Source organism: Hirundo rustica, chromosome W, assembly GCF_015227805.2.
Source record: "Hirundo rustica isolate bHirRus1 chromosome W, bHirRus1.pri.v3, whole genome shotgun sequence".
Classification (NCBI taxonomy): Eukaryota; Metazoa; Chordata; class Aves; order Passeriformes; family Hirundinidae; genus Hirundo; species Hirundo rustica.
In genome coordinates, this window is record NC_053487.1 from 7,580,745 (window position 1) to 7,588,139 (window position 7,395).

Here is a 7,395-nt window from a genome sequence, read left to right on the forward strand (position 1 = left end):
CGACACAAGGTGTGTGTCTTATTTCGTCGCTTACCAAATGATGATGTACCCTTCGTCTGAGAAATATTTCAAGACATTGCACATTGTAAATATCACTATCACTCAAAAGTCATGTAACTCAAAACACAGGCTTTTCTAAGAAACCCTCTCAAATTCACAAAGTCCAATAAACATGGCAGAGGCACACTGAACTCTGAAATACCGACTCCGTTTCTTTTATAGGTATCCTCCATTTTAAATCAGTTTCTTACACTTCTCTTTGCCATTCCTATTCCCCTGCCCAGTGCTGAAATAAAATGAAGGCACCGAGTGGTTATCTCCAAATCCTTTCTCATATCCCTCAAATTTATCGGTGATAAACAGTAAACAGCTTTTTTCCTGAGGAAAGGTATTTATTTTCATAGATTAACCGTAGACTCACAAGAGGCTTTTGCAATCAAACTCCCTCTTGCTACATTATCTGAAAGGCTTCCTCATCCCTGGGAAGAGCGCTGTCCTGGCCAGGCCCGCAGCAAGCACGGAGGAGACCCCGAAGGAGATCCTGGGGTAGCACAACCCCATACCCCATCGCTGCCTCTTCGCCCAGGACGAGATGTCCCACGCCCCCACACAGGCCAGGAACAGGGCTCACTGCCAGGCCTTCAGGCTCAGGTTCCAGCCTCGTCTCCCCGCAGTGCAGCCCCGTCACCGAGCCCAATCATAGCACAGCGCTGGGCTGCCCCGTGACCCAGACGAGGCCCACGGCCTCACAGAGCCCAGCACAGGGGCAGATGATGACAAATACCACCGCATATAGACCCCAACACTCACTATCTTCTCCGGGGGTTAGTACCAAAGAGGCGATGCCCCGCCCCCGCTATAGTCCGTCAAGTGCTTCCAGAGATGTGCTGGGACTGTTCGCTGGGCATGGCGGGAGCATCCGGTCCAGTGGTCCGGCTGGATAGGCCTGGCTCGGCGTGGCAGAAAGTGATTGCTCTCTGTGAAAACTGCATATTATATGGCTCTACGCAAGATATTTACTATATGTATTATGTTGTATTGCTTAGTAATGTTGTATTAATATTTTGATAGCATGGTAAATGTAGTTTTGTAGCTAAAATGTAGTTTTTATATACCAGCCACAGGAAAACGTAAATCTTTCAGAGAAAAAGAATTTACTACTTCCTTATCAGAAGAGACCAACTTCTCCTGCCTTGCTCAGCCCTGAAGTCGCCATAGAGATTAAAGGAAAAAAATTACACTAACCAGAGAGAATTCTTTGTTTGAATGGCATTTATGCATCATGTATGAAATGTATGAATATTCAACAGGTTATTGCTTTTAAGAGATAATCCTTTGTTAACGGGGGTCCTTCTTTGCAGCTTTTTGCTCGGGAAGGCACCCAGACGTCTGTAACTTTGTTTTTATTGTCTTGTATTGTCCTAACCCTAATTGTTCAATTTTTTTACTCTAATTCTATTTTTATAACCATCTTATTTGCTATTAAACTTTCAAAATTTTAAAATAAGTGGTTGGTGTTTTTCACAATTATGGTAGCAGAGGATGGTTATAACACCTCACTGCCAGTGCTTTAGGGGAATCAGGGTGAGGACGGCGCGCCCTGCCCAGTTGGCAGCCTCGCTCTGTGTTCCCCTGCTGTGACCGACAGATGCTGGTTACGAGCAATGGACAAGAGGAGGCAATAAAACAAAGAAAAGGGAAAAGTTTACCTAAAATCGCAGTAATTAGCCCTTAAGAATAAAGTGTACACGAAGACAAAGACTCAAAGACAAAGGATAAGTAAGTACTGGTTTGGACGGGGCGGTTAAAGGGGGGGATGAATGTGTGTGAATGAGAGGCAGCTGGTTACCCCAGACCTGCTAAGTGAGTGCGGAGTCTCCTACGCTGCGTTTCCGTTCTTTCGCAAGAAAAACAGCCAGTAAAAAAAACGAAGCGGGTGATAAGAAGAGTGAGAGAATCCCCCCCCAGGGAAACTAAGACTGAGTCTTAAAAAAGGGGTGGGATCCCTAAGAGAGAGAAAGCCGGGGGTTTTCCTAGTATAATCCATAAAAAAAAAAAAAAAAGGGCCCCTAAAACTTTTGCTGGGTTGAAGGATTAATATCCCAAGAGCACCCAAGGTTAAGCAAAAGTCTGCTGGATTGAGGGGTGAGTGCCCAAGAGCACCCAGGATTGAAATCCGCTGGGTTGAGGGATTAATATCCCAAGACCACCCAGGATTCTGCCAGATCGAGGTTATGCCCAAGAGCATCTAAGGTTAGACAACACAGCTGGATTGAGGGGATATCCAAGAGTACCGGGACTGGCCAGTAACACCTAAAATTGTAATAGGTGATTTGAAAGTAAAAGGTACCTTATTGTTGTCTTGTTGTGTGAGAGTGAGTCACACAGAAAATCTGCCTCAGCTTCCCGGGCGGGTGGGACTGTAGCAGGAGGTGTAAGTGACCTGCAAACAAACCACTGTTCCCCCAGGCGGGTGGGGGCTATGGCACAACATGTATGTGACCTGCAAACAGGCCCTTTTCCTTCCGGGCATATAGAGGGGGGGGCCGTAGTAAAAGTGTAAGTGACACACAAGTCAATCTCATAAGTGGACGGGCACCAGAGGTGACCAGAGTCTGGGCCCTCCTCAGAGGCCCAGCTATACTGGAACCCAGAGACCAAACCCAAGGTGAAGGGGCGGGGGGGGGGGCACACGGAGCCGCGATTCTCTGGCGACAGGGATCGGCTTCATGTCCTAAGGGTGTGAAAGAATGTGTGAAAGTGAAGGAGAAATGAAGTAAGAGTAGATGGATGAAAGCACATGTAATGTTGATTGTTAATTTTAAAATTCACTATATCTCCTAGGAGGGAGGTGTATTGTATTGAATAGTTGTGTGAGAAAGAGGGGATTTTTTTGTGTGTGTGCATAGATAGAAGTAAGTGGTCTTTAGGTTGTGTGAAAAATGCCAATCACTTGTTTTAAAATTTTGAAAGTTTAATAGTAAATAAAATGGTTATAAAAATAGAATTAGAGTAAAAAATTTGAACAATTAGGGTTAGGACAATACGAGACAATAAAAACAAAGTTACAGATGTCTGGGTGACTTCCCGAGTAAAAAAGCTGCGAAGAAGGACCCCTGTTAACAAAGGATTATCTCTTAAAAGCAATATCCTGTTGAATATTCATACATTTCATACATGATGCATAAATTCCATTCAAACAAAGAATTCTCTCGGGTTAGTGTCATTTTTTTTCTTTAATCTCTATGGCGTCTTCAGGGCTGAGCAAGGCAGGAGAAGTTGGTCTCTTCTGATAAGGAAGTAGTAAATTCTTTTTCTCTGAAAGATTTACGTTTTCCTGTGGTTGGTATATAAAAACTACATTTTAACTACAAAACTACATTTACCATGCTATCAAAATATTAATACAACATTAGCAATCAATACAACATAATACACATAGTAAATATCTTGCATAGAGCCATATAATATGCACTTTTCACAATCCTCCCTCTTTCTTTTTATAATTAATTTGGCTCAAGCAATAATTATGGTTTTCTGGCCTTCATTATTTGCTCATTTTTTTCACAAATCAATCTCACTTCTTTGAAGGGGTCTTCTATATTATTTTGTTTCTTTAACACTGTCATAGTTTTAATTTGAAACTGGGCAGAAACACTAATTAATGTAGTGGTTTCACGTTCACTAAATTTTGGTCTTGGTACTTACTCTTTCTGTGGAAGAGAGATTAGGAGAAAAACAAAGCAGGCTCAACTTCAAAATTAACAAATAGTTTATTAACATATACTAAAAGAATAGAAAAAAAGAAAGTTGAAAAAAAAATGAAAATAGAATGAAACATCAAAAACACTCTTCCCTCCCCTTACAAACTATTCACTTTCCTACAAAACAGCATAAAGAGACAAAACTTGTAATTTTCAGTCAGTTTCACTATCTGACAATTGTTTTTCATCAATTCATTAGTGGAAGAGTCTCTCTTAGAGTCATGGATCCCACTGACAACTTAGAACAGTTCTCTTGTGGGTTTTAAACTGTCACAAAAACAACCGCCCAGAGAAACCTGACTTTGTGACCCTCCCAGGAGCAGTTTCCCAAGCTGCTTATGGGTCATAGGTCTTAGACTTTTGCATACTGGGGTGTCACTTTTTAAAGATGAATAACTCTAAAGCAAAGGATTCTTCACTTTAAGGTATAGAGATATCTTCTCACTTTTTCACTGGTGCAGGGGGCTTCTTTATCTCTGTTTAAGCATCTTATAGCATATTACTTAGTTCATCGCAAACACCTTTGCTTAAGTCTACACACAAATTAAAACAATCATCTCCTTGTTAGGAAAATTAATCCACGAACACCAGAGGTTTATGTCCAAAAAGAAGACAGAGGAGTCCTTTTTCTTTATTTGAATAAAGGGAGAGGCCATGGGGCATTTCCTCTGGGGTCTCTCAGTTTTTTGGAGGACGCAGCTTCCTTTTTATATTAATTTCTTGGCCACATTTCCCTCTCTCTTTCCCCATTGGCTGAGGTACTTGAGAGGTACAGACTTCCTGAAATGCCTAAGACCTAAGATTCCCCTTTTAATGTATAACCCCCTGCTAATTTTTAATTTTTATGGGATTTATGGGTTTTCCCCATTGTTGCTTTCATCTTTCAATATTCAATTTCATTTACAAACAAACCTATGGTTTGTTTGTAAAGGCAAGTATCTTCTTTTCCATTCATCAATCAGTAGAATTCTTCCCATTGTTTCTCTTATCTCTCAGTGCTAGTTTTATCTACTAGCAGACTCAGGGCTTGTTTGTAAAGACAAATCTCATTCCTCTCAATCCCTTCTCTTTTATTTTTAATAATTGTCTTTACAAACTTTAGTTATCATTGACTTAATTTTTTGTTCTTGGGTCTTTTTTTTGTTTTGCAATTATTTGCAGTGACATCAATTTCTGTCCTTTTGTAGCCATCTCTGGATCAGTAGGCATGGCTACTACCTGCATCCCTTTGATCACATGTTGAATAAGTTGTACTAAGCAAGGGATCATGCACGGTAAAAAGATAAGAGTTGCTACCACACATAAGAGGAAGAAAAGCATTTGTTTAACTCATAGTTCACCAGGTAACTACGAAAACATGTCCCATTTCCATCCTTTCCATGTTTGGACTGGTACATGAGCTAACTTTCTTAAGGTTAAAGGTTTTTGCTACTTCTTCTCTTAAGGTTAAAAAATTATTTTCCCACTTTTGACCCCAACTTAACTGACAATATAAAGGCAAGATTATTAAGAGAAACATTCTAATGGTGTAATCTAATCTCCTAACCTAATTTTCACTTTCACATTATCCTCCACACCACCTGTGGCGAGTGAAGGCACAGAAACAGCTTAACATAAAGAAAACAATGACAGCGAGGATTGGCCCTCAGTGACTGGAGATCCGAGAGGAGGGATGCCCACACAAACCATTTCAGCAAGCAGTCTGTGGGTAGGCACACGAGGCTTCCCCCGATGTCGACGCACTGGCTACTGCTCCAGTCCACTCCTGCAGAGTGTCAGTCGTGGCTTCCCGTCCTTCTCTTCCAGCTGAGATGCCCAAATCTCTGGGGCCTCAGAGACTTTGACCCGAGTGTGGTGAGTCCACCCGTGTTCTGCTGTCTTGACAGCTGTTTCTGTGGTCAGCAACACTTGGAAAGGTCCATGCCACTTAGCCACTAGTGGTGCTTCTTTCCACTCCTTACCTAGGACCCAATCTCCTGGTTGGATGTTGTGAACAGCAAAGTCCAAAGGTAGAGTCTGTGCCAGCTGAGCTTCCTGTCGAAGAGATTTCACAAGAGACAGTATCCTGGCCACATATTGTTTTAAATATATATCACTTATCTCTACGCCCCTTCTAGGCTGGGAATTGTAAGGGTAAGGAATTCTAAACATCAGTTCAAAGGGAGATAATTGAATATCTCCCCTGGGTCTAGCCCTATCCTTGCTAAAGCTAGTGGCAAGAGCCGTACCCATGGCATCTTAGTTTCTATTACTAGCTTCAAAAGGTGTTTCTTTATTTCTCCATTCATCCTGTCTACTCGGCTGGAACTCTGGGGATGCCAGGGGGTGTGGAGATTCCATCTTATCCCTAGAGCAGTCATAACTCCTTGAAGAATTTTTCCTGTAAAATGAGATCCCCTATATGAGTCTATTGCTTCTACAATCCCATATCTTGAAATTATTTGTTCCAAAAATACTTTAATAACTGATTCTGTAGTTGCTGAAATGGCAGGAAATGCTTCTGGCCTCCCTGTTAACTGGCATACTATTACCAGAAGGTATTTAAACCTTGCCGCTTGTGGCATTTCGGTAAAATCCACCTGGCATCTCTGGAAGGGACGTATAGCCCAAGGCCTCCCTCGCCTGGCAAGTTTCTTTGTAACTCTGTTATTGGTTTTAGCACAAATCAAACAACTTTCAATAGCTCGCTTTGCCAGGTTAAAAAGACCCACAGCAGCATGCATTTTGAGGAAAGCTTCTGCCAGTCCTCGAGAGCTCCAATGGCTCCCTTCATGGAGTTGTTTTAATAACTGTAAGGCTAGAGCTTTTGGTATTCACTGTTTACTATCCCTTGTAAACCAATTACCTTGTTTTTCCTCTGCCCTACTCTTTTTAATTATCTCAAGTTCTTCTGGTGAAAAAGACAGTTTCTCTGGCAGTGATGCAGTTACTGGGAGCAAGGGGAGGATCTTAGAGATTTCTGGCGACAGTGCAGCTTTTCGAGCTTCTTCATCAGCCAGTCGGTTTCCTATTGCCTCCTCTGAGCACTCTGCCTGGTGTCCCTTAATGTGTATTATTGCTAGCCTTGTTGGTTAAGTTCATCACCTCTAATAGGCCAGAGATTAAGTTCTCATGAACTAACTTCTTTCCCCTGCAGGTTAATAAACCTCTTTCTTCCTATAGTTTCCTAAATGCATGTATCACCCCATATGCATATTTAGAGTTAGTAAAAACATTCAAACATTCACTGTCTTGTTCCGGTATAATTCACAGGCTCTCACAAGTGCATACAGCTCTGCTGTCTGAGCTGACCAGGTGGATGGTAACCTCCCCCCTTCCTTTAGTTGCTTTCCATTCACGATAGAGTATCCTGTAAGTCATTTCCTCACTCTTGAAGACCCATCAATAAACACTTGGGTTTTTTTTTTCCCTCTTGTTTTTACTCAAAGGCAAAATACTGTTTACTATCTTCTGTAATTGGACATCCCCAGAAAGCATCCTTTAAGTCCAGTACTGAATAATACTGGTGTGAAGAAGGGATCTGATTCAGGATTGTATAGGGATCCGGAACTGTGGGATGCCTTGCTTTGACAATTTCATTTATTATTCTTAAATCCTGCACCATTCTGCAGGTTCCATCTGGTTTCTTAAC